The following is a 17,304-nucleotide window of genomic DNA, read 5'->3' as shown; positions in this document are numbered from 1 at the left end:
AAGGGTATTCAGTGAAACAAGTACAAAATACATCTCCCCAACTAGCTCCATGCCTTTTTTTTTTTTTTTTATCACACAAAGACTAATGAATTGGGGATGACTGCAGTGGTAAAATCCAAATGTGGAGGATATTTGCTGTCCTTGCTAATGGGAGAAAAATATAGTACACCATTGGCCTAAAGGCTACAGCTGTGATTCCTTTGTAACTTGGAGTGCATTAAAAAAGCTTCAGTCAGCAAGATAAGTTAATTTTTAATGACCTTTATAAACTGTTTTAGCCTGAAACTCAGGAGCATCTCTTTAAGATTAAATGTTTAAATCCTTTTAGTTTGGGACTGCTCAGCATCTTGAGTTCTCCTTTGTTTCAGAAGAAACCTCCAACATCTGTAAACAAATTCTGTTTGTGATAATTATTGTCAAACTAATGAGGAGCTAACATGGCACTCTTAGATGTTTAGTGGTTCCTGTCTCTGCAATGGTCAGAGAGCTGCTGTCTCTTCACTAAGAGCTCCCAAGGTGTGCATCACCACTGGTGGTTGTTCCTTACTTGTGTTTATTGGTGGGGGAGCAAACCCAGCCGTCACCTTCCCATTCGTCTGATCTGCCACAGTTGTTCCCTGGACAAAGACCTTCAAGAAAAGGACACTGTAAGAGGGTGAAATGGGTCTGCTTTGAGAAACTGTACTGGAATCTAAATGGTTGTAGTGATCAAATAAAACAGGTGAGAGCATGGCTAAAACATCAGGCAGACAACTTGGCTATAAGCTGCTCGGCCCTGATCCGGTGCCTTCATTTCAGTGTGGCTCTGTGCATAGTCTGTGAATCCTTTGTTGCATTAAAGGATGGATCTTGTCTCTGAGATCAATAGCCCCTAAACAGACCACTGTATTTCACTGCAGCTTGTCTCCTATGTATGCAAAGCTGTTCACTCCTTAGTGTGTGGGCTGGGTAGTTTGTAAATTAAACTGCTTCCATTGTTTCACTACTATAGCATGCTCAAAAGGACAAGAGCAAAACCACAGCAGTAGAAGACCGGGTGGACTAGGTGCTACGTGCCTTGTGTTTTCCCTGCTTAGGGGATAAGTCCACCTAAAGATTCACTGTCCAGAGTTGGATGTTTATGTTGTAATCCCCCAAATACTTTTCTGGGTACAACAGAAGGAATATTTCAAACTGGAAATATTATCTTTAATCAATGAACGATTATAAGTGGAAAAAATCACAGTGATCGGAGAAAATGTGCTTTTTCCTCAGATCAGATCAGAATGTGAAGTCAGGAAGAGTATCATAAAGTCACACACCTTCTTCAAAATACATCAGTCTAATGAAGGTTGTTATTCCACATACAAGCTTCTCTTGCCCAGTTGTCCACACTAAACATGGAAGCAGGCCAGAAACATTAAAAATGTTTCTGGTTTTTCCATGCCAACCTAAATGAGATGAATTCTACTTGCTCTTTATGGTGAGTGCAGTGATGAGCAGCTATCCTGGAGTGCATTTGATTGCATCGGGCATGAATAGTGTAAGGCTTTTCTTTTATTTAGTTGTGTCAACTTGTTGGTGTATGAGGATGATATTTTGCTACCCATTGTTACACAGTAGAGAAATAATGTCTGTATTAATCATCCGATTAATCCGATGACTTGCAAGTATTTTACTTATTTGGTACATTGAGATTCATGCTTTTTGTTATTTTGAAGGATAATTATATGAACCTGTGGTTGCTATTTAATTAATTTATTGGCAATTTATAGATTGATAGCCTCATTTGATGATGCACAAAGTGAAAAACCTACTTCAGGGTCTGAATAGAGAAAACAATGCCAAGGCTCTGCACAGCACTAGCAATAAATGTGTGAATGTTCTTGTGGAAATATGGTTGTTTACGGAAGTTTCTTTAATTAACATACAAAAAGTATCTCAGAATATAATTGATTCAACCAGGCCTGAACAGAGCTTATAGTTTCCAGGGGGATTCTTTAGAAAGCTGAAGACCCAGAAGAAATGTACGGCTGCACGATTTTCTGCAGAAAAATGTACTTTCCGCATGCTGCTGAACAATACAAAATGCGTTATTGATCATATACATGATTGTATGAAGGTTAGTGAAGGGGGGATACCCTCTGTAAATTTCCTTTGATCCTGCTAAATGTTGTTACCAGAGTGCTACAGGAAATAAGTGACTGTAATGATTTTAGAGTGGCATTATTGTTGGCTGTAGCAAAGATGAAATGCTGCCTGTGTTCCCTTAGCAGACTTTACTGTAGTGCCACCATGAAAGACCTGAAGATCATTATTTACTGGAAATAAAAGAACAAGGCAGAAATCGATTACTATGACACTAGATTTATGTCTCCATTGTACTCTATATACATCTCCTATTTGTTCTAACTTCATGGAAGGATATTTAATACATAATGGAAAGAGGCTTTTGCTTTTGATTTATTTTTTGTTTATTATTTTTGGCATTCCTTGGAGAAATTCTGGAAATCAATACTTGGATGTAAGTGTGCATGGATGCAGGTAGTGGGAGGCAGTGGCAATTGATGTTGCAGTGCATCTTTGCTCTGACGTGAAGATCTGGCATGCACAGAACTCAATTTTGGAAATAGAAAACACTCAGCTTAGGAGGGGATAGAGCTGTGTTTCATCTCTCCTTTGATGCATACAAGGATCCAAGAAGCATAGGTAAATTCATGTGTGTAGCAAAGCTGGAAAAACAATCCCGCTGTACTATTTAGTTGCAAGCATAAGTACTAGTTGTATCAAGATGAGCGATGCCTTAAAATGTCTTAAAATGGGAGGGGACAATGCAAATGCTGAGGAAATTCAGGTGAAACTGTTTGAAGATGAATGTGGCTTTTATTTCTCTTCTGTTTTTTCCACCTCTTAGGAGGTCTGTAGTTCACTTTGCACATGCCCCAGTTTCAGCTGAGCATTTTAACTAACCACTTGAGTGTGGGAGCTATAATGTCAGCAGAAGACACAAAGAGCTACATGTCTAAAAGCAAATACACAAAAATACTGGGATTTAAAAACAAACAAACAGAACAAAAAGACCTAAGTCTGGGTATTGAGGTCACATGCTGCAGTAAAAATACCTCTTGCATTACACCTTAGAGAAGTTTGAAAGCAAGGTCATCAACCTACCCAAAGCATAGAATATCCTGAGTTGCAAAAGGGATCCGTAAGGATCATTGAGTCCAACTCCTGGAATAGCTTCTGGAATACCTCCTGGAATAGCTTCAAATAGTTTCTGGTAAGATGTAACATGTAAACGGGATGACATTTAAGATAGGATCAACTAATTAGCTGGTGACTGCTCAGGCATAGATGAAGTGGGCTCTGGTGCATTTCTTGTTCCAGAGAAAACAATATGAGATAATTGCAAGTCAGAGGGCCTCCCAAAGCACCCAAGAGCATGACCTTGGGTCTCCTCCCACTGCTGCTGTCCTAAAGTGCAAGATTGGTTCTCCAAAAACTGAGCCCCTTCCCCAAACCTCTTGTCTCACATGTAGAATAAGGAATTTGAATATTGCTGGTTCAAATCACAATAACAGTGAAGATGGTCTGTGGATGATGTGTGACCCCTTGGACTGTATTTGAAACTGTTTGAAATTTAAATTTCATACATTGGCTGTATGAAAGACCACTGGGCTTTGCCCAGAGAAGCACCTGTTCTTCCACCTGATGGGCTGCTCCTGAACCCCGTAATTGGATGGCAACATGAAGTATTAAATGCTCCCCCTATCATTTGTGATATGGAAAAAAAAAAAAAAAAAAAAAAAAAAAAAAAAAAAAAGAATGCTACTTCCTAAGCCAAAAGGTTTATTCCCTTTATTCCATGCTGGTTTTTAGTCATGAGTATGAGCAGACATCCATCAGCAACAGTTAAGTTTATCTTGTGTGATGCTGATCATCAATAGCTCAGAGTATGTGTTGTGCAATTCAGAAAACATGTTTGTGCAATTCAGAAAACATGGCTGCCTTTCTAAAGCATCTAACAATAATAATTTCTAGCTGATATATAGCTTTATGAAAAACAGTCAGCATCAGCTGAAGCCTAGCAATGCATCTCCACCAGGGCTTCCTGGAGCAGAGCGATCAATACCCTCAGTTAAGTTTATGAGGATGCCGTGAAACCCTGTAAATGCAGTGGCATTCTCTCCAACCTTTCTCTTAGCCCATCAGTTACAGACTAAAAGGTCAGTCTTGCTGTAGGAAAAGTCTGTCCTCAGTAAAGATTTTCTTCTTTTCCTGCTCTGCAGGGGGGAGGGTGTTTGTTTTGGCAGGAGCTGTTGCTTTACTGCAAACCTTGCCAAGGTAGCCTAAGAAACATCCTACTTGCTGTTCTGAGCTTCTTGCTCTTCCATCTCTGAATCCTTTCTGGTGAGCCATGGACATTTTGCAGCTTTGCAGCAGTAGTGAGAGTGTTGGTGGCTGCAGAGCAGAGCTGGTTGGAAACGTCTATTGCATTGATGGTCAGTTAGCTCAAAACCAGGCACCATTGGCTTAGCTCCATTCCCTCTGCTGCTTTGACCCCAAGGAGGAATGCTTTAGCTATTGTCCTGCAGTGTTCTCTAATGTTTTATTGAAAAACTGTCACCAAATGCATATGTGTTCATGTATATTCATAAACTCCTTGCAATGTTCATTAAATGATAAGAGGGTGGAAGGAGAGGAGGAAATACTAAATAAGCTTGAATAATACTGTGGGAATGACTAAATGCCTTCTTCAACTAATGAGAATAATCTAAATCTAACAACTGTAATACCTGCTAAAAAGCAGGCTACTTTCAGCCCTGAAATCTAAATGAAAGCTTGCTGGCCAGAGTCAAACCAGCCTGGGGAAAGCCCTGAGGAACCCTCCGTGTTAGGCTGAATGTTAGCTCAGCAATGATGTTCCTGTTTTTTTGTTTGTTCGTTTTTTGAAATAAATGCTTCTGTCCTGGTATAGTGCTTTCACCCGACATGCCAAATGAGGGTGCAAAAGTGCCTCCAAAAATGGGGAGCTTTTTTTTTCTTCTTTTTTTTTTTTTTTTTCCTTTGCTTCAGCTAAAGGCATGACTGTTAGAGAAGCCTTGAATGATTTACTTTGATGCACCAGTCCGAGGGCAAACCATAAAATAGTTCAGTGTGACAGGGCTCAACGGGCAACTCTCAGCAGGTGAAAATGTAGGACTAAAACAGAAAATGAATTGTGACCAATAAGTTCACTACAAAGGTCTACCGCATGTTGTGCTGATATATGTCTTCAGTACTGCGTATGCATATATTTATTTCATATTTACAGTATCTTTTGTGGGCCCAGAGGAGACCAGTGAATTAAAACCACTTTCAAAAGGGGTATGATCTGTCTGGACCATCCTCTCTGCTGGAGCCCTGGTGCAGCTGCAGCTCTGTATTGCTCCCATCTGCTATCCTCTCGCTTGGGGACGGAGGGACGTGTTCCCCCTCCAGGAAGCAGTGCTGTTCACACAAGGGGTGATATGGGCCTCGTTCAGTACATGACATGAGGTAGGCTATGACATGCCAGATTTGGATGACTGCTGGGCATCTCCACACAGTTTAATGAATTCTTGTGTGAATGTGTTTGAAAGATCACTACCCAGATACAGCATTTGGCTGAAAATCCTTGTAAGCCTTCAATCAGAAAGTAGAAATCACACTGTGTCTCAGGGAACCCATCACACAGCTTGATGGCTGCATTTGTAAGTGAATGTTTTGTGAAGTACTCATAGCTTAAACATCAGTTGTTTATAAGTACTTGAAAATATTAATCTGAATAATGGATATTTTCAGGAGTCAGGATTAGTGTTCTAGGCAGATGAGGTAGTAATTGAAAATGAACACTGTATTCCTTTGTCATAATAATTTACATTCACAAGCTGCAGGCAAAAATATTTGCTCTCATCATCGAGACTGCATTGTCCCTGCAGTGCTGTGGCCAAACGGTGGGCCCTGCCCACGGAACACTTCATGAGCTTGTTCTCAGCTTCTGTAATGCACCTCCATAGGGAGGGCTACATCTGCATATCCCTGACAGTGAAAGCTGTATGTGTTCAGCAGTGCAAGTCCAGCCGTTAGTTTCCACTCCCACGGCACCCAGGGACTGTTGGTGTGCCTTCAGAAAGAGGCCCCTGTTCAGAAAGCTGCCTGGTCAGCCACACTTGCTCAGCATGGACTTCTGTGAGAACATAAGTGAGCACGCTATGCAGAGCCAAGGCATGTTTGTTACCTGCGAGGTGTTCCTTGAGCAAGACAAGCCATGCTAAACCCTGCATCTTGGGGCAAAAGCCAGGGCCCACAGCTGCAGTGGCTCCTTCAGCAGGTATTGCTGTTCTTCTGCACAGGCAGCAGTGACCAACAAGGTCTTTACATGCATGTTTGCAATGAAAGTGCTGATGTAGCTTTGACACAGAATATGAAAAATGGGCAGCAAGCACTAGTCAGAGGTGTAGATGAGTGGTATACGATCTTCAGTATACAAACACTGTTTGAGAGGGAAACACTGTTTTTTGAGAGAAAGCAAGTGCAAGAAATGTCTTCTAGCAGCCAGCCTCCTATAGTAACGTCCCCAGTGGGACAAAGACCTCCCCTGCTCTGAAGAGCATACCAACCAAAGTAATCATTTCCATCCAGTAGCTCAGGAAAAAAAAAAAAAAACACCACCACAGCTGCCTCTGAACACCACTGCTGCCTGAGGACAGTGGGGTTTGCTGGAGGATAGCTCCTCGAGCAAGGAGTGCTGACCTGGGAGTGTGGCTGTGTGCATGTCACCCATCCCTGCCACCCCCTGCTCCCAGGCATACTGCTCGGTACAGATGCTCCGTGACATCATGGTCAAAATGTAAAGTATTTTGTAAATAAATAATAAATAATGGCAGTGCAGAATTAAATGCTGCATGTATTAGATCTCAGTGATGAAGCCTCTGATTAATATAATGATAAGCCTGGTTTAATTGCATTACCTTCCATTAGCTCACCTCCTCTTCCTTATAATTGTTTCTAAGGCTCTGTGTCCCTAATTCCTGCTGGGGCTTTCATCCCACGTTTATTCAAGTGAGATTTCTGCTTTCAAAACTGCACCTTTCATCAATCTCCTATTAATTAGCTAAATGCTGCATCCTATTATACATTCATGCATTCGGTCAAGCATGTGCCATAACAAGAGGAGAGTCCGTGGTCTGCCCAGGCTCCTTGCGGGAGCCGGTCATTGGTATTCCAGGATAAGTCAGCTTACTGTAATTTGAAATTGGTCTGCTGTCCCATTAGGAATCTGCCCGATCAATACCAAGTGAATTAGAGTTTCAGTGATCTGATTAACTCCCCATTATTTTCTGCCCTGGCTGATTTAGAATGCACGATGAGACAATATTCCAGTTTCTTTGCTTTATCCCAGTTTAAATGAAATATAGACATCTGAGGAAGCAGTGGCCGTGCATTTGATTTGGCTGTGCTGTAATAAAGTCAAACAGTGTGAGCATCTGCCTCGCCATGACAGCTGGAGCAGGGCAGCAGGGAAAAATGTCAAATTCCTCCGCTCTCATGGGGTAATTCTCTGCCCCCTGCACCCTTGAAAGAGGAGTGGGTAACGAAGGTCTCGTCACATGTAGTTGGGTTGTGGGGCCTTCATCATCAGTATAGAGATGGTTATTTTGTCTTGGCAGCTTGTAGACGTGATCTCTATGTGGTGCTTCCATTTGCCACATTAATGTAAGTACCTGATAACACAAAGCAGGATGGGAAAATCGGCTGCAGTGATTTTTGGACTTGGAAGAAGGTTTTAAGAAGAAAGGCTGCTGGCTTTGGTTCATACGCTAATTTTGGAATTACGCTAGTAGGTCCTACCCCTTGTCTCCTATTTTATTCTTAAATTTATTTTTCCAAGACAAAAACACTGTTTTTATCGCACATTCCCTTGGCAGTGTGCATTAATACTAGCTTGAGGAAATGGTACTGCAAGGACCTGTGCAACCCAGTAACCCTTGTGCCAGGTCTGTCCCTTGCAGGTCGTGCAGCAAAAGTAAGATGGCCAGAGAAGATTGCCCATGTGATAGCTGGGGATGTTTCAGCAAGGTATTCCTACCCAAAGTACCTACCTGTCCTTGTAATATCGGGCCTTGCCAGCTAGAGATGTGAAAGACAAAAAGCTTCCTAGTCATGCTGAGATACTCCAAAACAGGGCTGGCACACAAAGCAGACTTGGTCTATTTTAAGATTTACAGTGTTAACCTAACAGTAGGTCAGAATTACAAAGCGTTTTAACAATTGGAATATAAGTAAGAAAAAGCTGCCGGTGCTTTTGTCAGGAGTGAAAGTCTTGTTTGCATTCCCCTTCAAGTTGCCTTAGAGTCCTCGCCCTGTTGTAATGTATTTCAGGGCATAAAATAATGTGCAGTGCTGCACATTTTGTGTACTAATAGGCAAAAAATGGGTCATAATCTGCTTAACATGTGCAATGAGTATATTAATATTAATTTATGTCTTCTGCAAATTAATATAGATTTGCTGACTTGTACATGTGTAATACATAAATGCATACATAAAAGTTTAATGCGGGCATATTCTTGTACCTCCCACCACTATATGTTGACATTTTTAGTGTTTTGTCATTGCTGCTCGATAAACAATTGGATGTCGAGCAAGTAGGAGAGGAAAACGGAGAAGATGTGCAAGTGCCAAGAGTCTGGGCTGTCCCTGGGAAGAGAACCTGGTAATCTCCTGACACTGAAGCCTGCTCTCCAGGCATTCTGCACAGGGCAGGTGGGATGGCAAAGCACCGTGCATCACCCGCTAGAGGGTGACAGAGCCTTATGCTAGGACATGAGAGGTGACACGCTGTCCTGAGCATCAGGATCTGGCACCCTTGGCCTGCTCCAGGGAGTATTAAGGGGTCCAGCCCCGCCAGCATGGAGAGTGCCCACAGGGTTTAGGTGGTCTCATTAGCTGGCACCCTTGGCTGCCCTCCTGTGCTCACCCCAAGGGTTTCCACTGAACGCCCAGGGGAAGGTTTTATGTCTCAGTCTGGTGCTGAGGCTCCCATCATGCTGCCAGACTCGTTAAGTGGGAATGGGGTCTTGGTTGATGAAGATGAATGGGGAAAACCTACAGGAAAAATGTCTCCAACTCAGTCATGTGTAGAGTAGAGCTCAAGCACCGAGCACTGATGGAACCCGCAGAAAGAACTGGAGGGGGAAAGGGAAGTGCTGGGGAGGATGCCTGCAAAGGGTGCCGGTAACCAACAGTGAGACAAGAAGACAATCTAAAAGCAAAGTGTCGTGGTGATGTAAAATCACGCCTTTAAAGGGACACCCTTTGGAGGTGAGCAGGCTGTGGAATCCTGAAGAAAAAGGTTGCAGGATTTAAAATAAGTTTGTGACGGATCTGGGGCATGATTTACTGCTTTAAGGTTTTCTTATTATTTCTGAGGAACCCATAGAGAACTCTATTAATTAAAACTCAGACTGACACTTTGGTTCCATAAGATCTAGGAATTACTGAGATTTTATCTCATTACAGCATTTATTGCACTGTTCGTCCTTTTAATTAAGCATTAACTACCTCCAAGGTGAGTTTTATCACCCCACAATGCACATGGGCTTTGACTACTTGTCTAAAGCTGCGTTAGGGGATGACAGCCACATCGGAGAAACCTGAACTGTGTTACCACCCCAGCTCGATGCGTTCCTCTCCTCCATGCTGAAGAGCTTGGATTTCTCTTTGGCCTGCCAGGTGAGCCGTGTGCATATTGCAGGAGCCAAGGTGGTACCATGGGCCTGCTTAAAAAAGCTGTATTGCTGTCACCAGGTGGCAACATAACAATGTTCCGTCATGATTTCAGCTTCATATATTGCTGCTGACTAGTTGGGTTTGTGTTTTTCTGTAAACCTTTGCTATCTACAAAAAATATCTGATTTCAGTTTCCGTTTTGTTTTGATGCTGTTGCGAACTCCTTTATTTGAATAAATAGTTTTCAGGAATGCAGGACTTATGAAAATGTTTTGCATGGGTGTCATCCTGGCAAGTCAATCCCCTAAGTTCAATAGATGGCTGTGTGAGTTACGTGTATTCTTATGACTGTTGTTGCTATTACCATTGATATGTGGATAATTTGTTCAGTGTTTGTAAATGAGCATTGACTGTACAATGCAGGGGTAGGGCAGCAATACAGATTTTTCTCATTAAAGCAAAAAGCCTGAAGAGGGACAATTTGCTGATACAAGTCAGAGTAAGCCCTCAGAAATGAGGCAAAATTACTGCTCTTTGCCTAAGCTGTATTATTTTTGACTTAGTGAGAACTGTGCATGATTTAATATGCTAAGATTTGGTGAAACATTTAGAAAAAAGCACTAAGAAGAGCTTGAGGCTCCTTAATGTCACATCAGAGCTGGATACTCCTGTATCCTCCAGTTGCAAAGAATTAATTTGTATTTCTCTTAGCCCTAGCACAAAACTTGCCTGTAAAAATAGTCAACATTTGTGAAAACCAAACTTTGACATTCTACAAATCTAGCCATCTCACAGAAGTATGTCTTCTACATGCAGATATAAATTGCATTGATATGGTTTTAATATTTCTTTCCCCTTCCTTTCCTTTTGTTGTTTTCTGACCCCGAGGAGCTTGACACCTTTATCATCTGCTTTCCCTCCATTTTTATGTAATATTTCTTGAATGGTTTTTAATCAGTTTTTAGCCTCTAGGAATGTCATTTTTTAAAAAAAGTCTGGGGATGTAAAGACAAAAGCAAACAGAAAACTAAAAGTTTCACCACAAGGTGTAGAATACCCTGGCTAAAACCTAACATACAAACCCCAGCAGTCTGCAGTCAGGTAAAAAGACTGGATTGCCCATAACAGGTACGTCCAAGCAGTGACTAAAATCTGTGCTTCCAGCAAGACCCCTGAGAGGCTCATAGGGGGCAGTGGTGAGGCAGACCAGGGAGCGGAAGATGAGAGGTTTTAGAGAAATGCAAGGTGCTAGTGGCACAGTGGTGAAGTGTCAGTGGCATTTGGGTGCCCCGAAGCATATCAAGCAGTATGGGGCAGCTATGATTTAGTGCTTCCAAGGAAGATTCCCCAAAACTCGTTTTTCTCCTGCATAGGCAATTCTCATGGGGTCCTCTGTGAGTGATGGGATTACTCTGAACAATTGCAGGGAAGCTCTGGTAGAGGTCCAGGTGTAGGAACTCACCCCCTGCTAGCTAAAGAGATTATCAACTCTGAATATAATCTGAAGAAAAGTTGTCTTGCCCTGCTTTGGTAATGAACAGTCACCTATTTTTCCAGCAAATTAGAAGAAAAGGTTTTTTATTGTATGAGAAATATAGCCTACCTCTCTGAGGCTGGTTGCAGAAATCACCTTTTGATCCCAAATACGGTTGTTCAAGTTGGTAAATTTAATAAAAAAGATAAAAAATGTGGCAGTACTTATATCAGAAGCAATAAACTCTGATTAGATCTCACAGTTTTGGTATTGAAGTCTCTTTGGATTGCACAGAGGTGAGAGCTTTGGGTAAGATAATAGCTTCAGACAAATGCTAGAGAGTATGAAGTTTAAATAACCTTTCAGATCTCACATTGTTTAGGAAATTAAAATAATCAAGTATGCTTTCTGTCACTGTCTACTGTGTGCCTAACTGTCCATGCCCCTCCATCATTCATTATCCCGTAATGGGGGATATATCTGTGCTTCTTCTATCACACAGCCTGGCTGTCTGCATGCTGTGAATATTGCCATCAACTCATTTTTATTAATGTTTAAAACAGCAACGGAACAGGAGCAAATAATCCGGTAGCATCAAAACATCAGAGATGCTTCTGTCATTTGTGTCTCACTGTAGCTGCTTGATACTGAGAAAAATGCAAGTTTAAAAGCACAACAAGCTTTACCCCTCACGTAGACTTGCTGTGTATTTATCCCAGTGTAAGCTGTTAAATAAACAGCAGGATACTTGGTCAAACTAGGGGCACCAATTGTCTGCCCCCAGCACAGGTGTTGCTTCTGTTTCTCCTGGCAGAGTTCATTGATGCTAACATGGAAGTTGTGCAAAGTTAACTGATGTCTAACTGAGCCTTGAAGCTAAGACCTGGGTCAGCAACCTCAGCCCAGTCGGTGGCACTGGTGAGTGCCTGTACAGATTTTGCCCCATAATTTTGTTGGGACAAATCACTCAGAAGTCTGTGGTTTTTGTAAAGGGAGATGGAGTCCTCCAGTCTGTTGAAAATTTGGAGGAAGATGCACAATAGCTATTAAATACTTTTAAGTCAGCTTTCCTGGACCTCAGTCAAGATTTATAGAAAAATAAATTCAGCCTACCCGCCTTTCCTATTTTGTGTGTTACATGGTGTTGATGAACCTGCCAAATATGGTTACAAATTTGTTTAATTTCCTTGCTTTACAAAAAAATAAATCAGCAAAGCATGTGAAGTCCTGGGCTAATGTATTTCAAAGCCACTTGCTTGGGTGAAAGACTTTCTCGTGTCCAGGTAAGTGCTTGAATCTTTGGGTGCTTCTGCACAACATGCTTCACATGGTGAATCACCTCATCTGCAGCGCCTGGACAAGCAGAAGTCCTAGAAGTGAGGGAGGATGTGAGTGTGAGGGGGAATGGCCCTTGTGCAGTACGTGGTGCCTGGTCTTAGCTTCTGGTGGGGCATGGATGCAGTTTTCCATTTCATAGACAGCATCAACGCAGTGTTTAAAAAAAAAAAAAAAAAAAAGCAAAAATAATGTTAAAACAAGAAATGCTTTCCTGGGAAGATAACATAACACAAAGTGACTCTGACAGTCACTCATAAAGGACAGGATATTAAAGCAATGAGGCAGTGGCAGGGGAGGGGGCAGGCCATTAATCCATTTATCTGCTATTTTGAAGACACATGCCAAGTGGTTTTTCTGCAGTTTGGACACCTTCCAGTGGGGATGTTCACCAGCTGGAAGGCAGAGCCTGGCCGGTCCTGCCCCCAGCTCCGGAAGGGGGCCTCTTGGAGAACCCCAACCCACAGGCTCTGCCTGTGGATGTTTCTCCCAGGTTGGTGCAGAAAGGGGCAGATGGCCTTCTCTTGCCTAGCATGGGTGGTGTGGCACAGCCTGAAGGCAACGCATGCGGTGTTTGCTGTTGCCTCCTGACAGCTTGCTCAAAGGTTCCTCCAACGTGGGAGCAGCCTGGGAGTTGTAGTAGAGAAGCAAGGGGCTCAGTGTGGGTGTCTGGATTTACTTCCCTGTGGAGGTCTGCAGTGCAACCCCAGTGAGTGCTCACCTACCCATGGAAAGGGCATGCTTCCCCATCTGTGGGGGTGAGTGACAGGCAGGCCAAGTTCCAGGTGCCTTTTGATGGGCACTTGGAAGCAGAGAGGGGTGGCAGGGGTCCTGCTCGCTGCTCTATTGCCCCTCCAAATATTTCGTTTGCTTTTTTCCATTGTTTGGTTTGTTAGTGTTGGGGCATGATGTATTCTTCTTGAACTTGGCAGAGGGCAGAGAAAGGACAGATAGATAGCTGATTGCAAGTGCTTATAGGGAATAACGCGGTTTGCTTTCCGAAATCATTAAATCTATGTCTCGTTGCAGTTACTGAAAGTATTTCTGGACATAAAAATAACCATGGTCCTATTCAGAGTAAAGTGTTTCTTACACAGGTAAGGAAGTTGGTGTCCTCCTGTGATATATAGAGTAATAATTTGTGTCAAGAAGACGGTTGATGTTAATAAAGAATGGGGAGATGTGGGAGTGTGGCCATGGGGGTTGACAAGCCCCATGGTTGGTGATAACATCAGACTCTTAACGATGAGGCCATCAGGAATGTGAAGAGTTTAGAGGGAACAAAGAAGGGTGATTCAGACCATGACGTCTGGGGTTGCTTGTTCTCCAGCCATTAAGGCGTGGAAGTTTCTGGGCGTTTGCTGGTTGCTGGACAAAGTTGTTCGACCAATGAAAAGTTGTTTGAAAAGAACTGTTGTGGGGCGAGGGTTATAAGAGGGGAGCCTGTCTTCAAGATGGAAAAGGCAACGCAATATAATGAAGTTATGTCATCAGTAAAGAAGTAGGAAAAAGGAATGAATAGGGACAGGCTAGCAGAACAGAGACCAGGACAGGAACAAGCACATTGATCGCCTCATGAAGATCGGTTCGGCCAAACTCAGCAAACTGTTCAGAGAAGCTCGTACTGAAAGTTGCTGGAAAGAGGCGCAGCGGAGCTGGAGAGAAGCTCAAGCTGAGAGAAGTGGAGCCGCGCACACAGCTGCCCCTCGCTGGTAAGCAGCTGCACATTATGGGGAATCATACGTCCTTAGGAACGAAGACTGTCCTGGTAACCTTACAACTTATTCTCCTTAATTAACAGTTGGACAGTTTGTGATCCTGAAATCAAGAAAAGGAATGGACAATGGAGACTGTTATATGATCTGAGAGAAATTAATGAAGTCATGGAAGATATGGGAGCACTTCAACCAGGATTACCAACTCCAACTATGCTCCCCCAGTCATGGACATTAATAGTAATAGACTTAAAGGATTGTTTGTTAAACACTTGCCAGAATGAGGAAAACTTTGCCATGTTTATGTTTCCATTGATACCTTTCTGTTTATGTTTCCATTATGTTTCCATTGATACTTTTCTGATTGTACATATGTATAGGCGTACCCGGGTTTAGTGTGTAAAAGCAATGTTCTGTACATTTAGAAAGTTCGATGTTCATATGTGTGTGTTGGTAGAGCATAGACTCCCTGTGCACCCAGCGCTGTTTACTTGCCTTTTATAAATATTACTAAATTCAGATTGAGACTTCATTTATAACACTCCTCTTCATCCACATTTTCCTACAGCTGCATAGAACTCCTGTAGGATGGAGAAAGTGAGCCCTGCGACCAGGTACAGGCTGGCTGATGCCGCCTGCAGGCAGCGTCCGTGTAGCTGCAGCCCCCTGACAGCTTTTGGTTTCTGGTCCCCAAGCGGGCTGAGGGATGTGATCCCATGTAGGTTCCGTACCGCAGTGCAGGGGCATGTACAGCTCTGACTTGGGCTTGGCTTCCCTCCCTTAAGAATTAGGCACCATATAAAAAGATGACCCTTTGAAAATTAAGTTCATAAGCACTTTAATGGGAGATATAAAAAACTTATTTTTTTAAACTCACACTTTTTTTTTGGTAAATCTGTTCACAAGAAAAATATTCTAAGCAAAGTCTACACACAGAAAAAAGTTTAAAGTCATTATTAGGCATATAAATTGACTGCTTTCTCATTTATATACAGGCAAATTTATTTAGTTAATTAATGTAATATGATTTGCATGTAAACTTATGGCACTCATTGTCACTGAGATGTCCCATTTAAATAAGGTTTTATAAATATTAAAACTAAACAGCAGAGAAAGAAAACACATAAGGTTTTTTTATATATATATCTCTTCACTTTTCAGTACTTTTCAACACTCAATACTTTTTTTTTTTTTAATCATTTAGATGGAAAAAAAATCTTTAAAATTCTACCTATTGCAATAACCTGGCAATTGCTTCCAAATCCTTTCACCGATGTGTATTTTGTTTGCTTATGTATAATTCAGAACAGAGGAAAAAGATTATTTAACAAGTTGTAAAGTTCACAAGGGAAAAAATAACTTAGAGGACCTGTTTGGTGGTAATGTAGGAAGACAATTAACTTGGGCTTCATTTAAAACTGTAGTGTAAATCTTTACAAAATGAATCAAAGTCTTTGTTGAATTATGTCTCGGACAAGTTTTACAGTCAAAAGGATCTTAAATCATTAAGACCTGTCATGGAGAGCGCTGTGGCAGTGTTTTCACATTCCTTGCGACCTCATCTGCTCTTGGACTGGGAAATCTTTTTTTTCCTGGGTCCATTTGCTCCAGCAACAGCTGGCTTTTTGAGGCAGCACATTAGCAGTTCACAATTAAATAGTATTCCAGCTAATTTGTGCTCACACAGATGAAGAACATCAATGATAGTGAGTTTCTTCCCTCCCCTCCTCCCTACCCTCTGTTTGCTCAGTTCCAAAAAAGAAAAAAAATATTAATCGCTCTTTGGAGATGTTGCTGGAATTTTCTCTTCGTCGTGGCGTCCAGCTGAGAAATTGTTCTCAGATCTTGCTGAAGCAAAAGGAGAGCACATCAGCCCACACATGCTGCAGATGTGCGAGGGGATAAACGGGGGGAAGCAATGACAATTAAAGAGCATATGGTCAACAATAAATCCCTACAGTAGTGCCAGTCCATATTAATCACTCGATTAAGAATAATAGCATATCTGTACAAGTAGCATGCTAAATTTCCTGTTATGTTTACTAGCCTTCATATATCTGTATCTTTATGTTTATCAGGGTGTCTTACATGATATAGTATATGAAGTGAGGGAGGATTTATAGTACGTTTTGTGTAAATGGACCTGATAAAAACTGCAAGAAAGGGCATGATAAAACATTAACATCTGGAAGGACGTATGTCACTGGAATAATGCACAGCAAATAGGCACATGAACATGTGAAAGGATGGTAGAACTGAAGTTTTGTCTTTGTGGAACAACAGGACACAAGCCTTTTGCTAATCTGGGGGAAGATGTTGTCTGTAGGTTTTCTTCTCACATCCAGCATTTAGGAGGAAAAATGGCATATCATTGTTTATATGCCACTTGGAGATCTTCAGATCGGCAGTAGGATTTATTCTGGGAATAATCAGCATGATTTTGTTTTTGGATTGGTCTCCAGTGGTCTGAACATGTGTGCCTTGCAAGGACTGGGGAGTACCTCCCAAAGCAATTAATTAGTTATCCAAAAATATGCAAATGTTAAGAAACATGTGTCAGGCTGTGCCATGCAGGGATATTAGGGGTTCCTGATATTTTGTGTTTTCCACTGATGATGCATTCTGACCAGGTTTAGCATCAGGGCCCTTTGGAAATGTACACCATGAGCAGTCGGCCAGCTCTTCTTCATCTGAGTCTTATACTTTAGCTTCACTCTCTGCTGCTCAGAGTTCCCAAGCGTGCCTCCGTCCACATTTCTCATTTGCAGAAATAAAGTAATCTGCAAGGAAATATAATGTATATGCAAAATATTATCAGAAGTACAAGGTGTCCTTGTGCCTATCACAGGTAATAGTCATACCCCATTCATAAGCCTGTTTGGGCACGGTGCTACATGCCAGGGATGGTGTGTGTGGACAGGAACGGGGCCACTTCAGAAGCGGTGAGGGTGCTGGTATGGTGCCTGCTGGGGACAGCTTCAGCAGGAAAGACAGCAGAACTGCTGCTGTCATAGTTCTTAAAAGAGAGAACTTTTTGACTTGATATTT

General features: G+C 42.1%; 1 protein-coding gene and 1 long non-coding RNA gene across 15 annotated transcripts in view; both read left to right on the top strand.

Moving 5' to 3' along the window:
* LOC311209468 (uncharacterized protein) overlaps positions 1-17,304 on the top strand; it is a 191,822-nt gene that overhangs the window by 47,715 nt on the left and 126,803 nt on the right. The gene's annotated exons all lie outside the window — the stretch shown is intronic.
* LOC311209161 lies at positions 406-15,718 on the top strand. The gene is made up of 2 exons (XR_014618377.1): positions 406-14,253; positions 14,343-15,718. It is a non-coding gene; the product is annotated as an uncharacterized lncRNA (long non-coding RNA).

The sequence above is a fragment of the Netta rufina genome, assembly GCF_964035555.1.
Source record: "Netta rufina genome assembly, chromosome: 4".
Lineage (NCBI taxonomy): Eukaryota > Metazoa > Chordata > Aves > Anseriformes > Anatidae > Netta > Netta rufina.
Note: the sequence above shows the minus strand (reverse complement) of the source record. Positions and strands in the feature narration are given on the sequence as shown.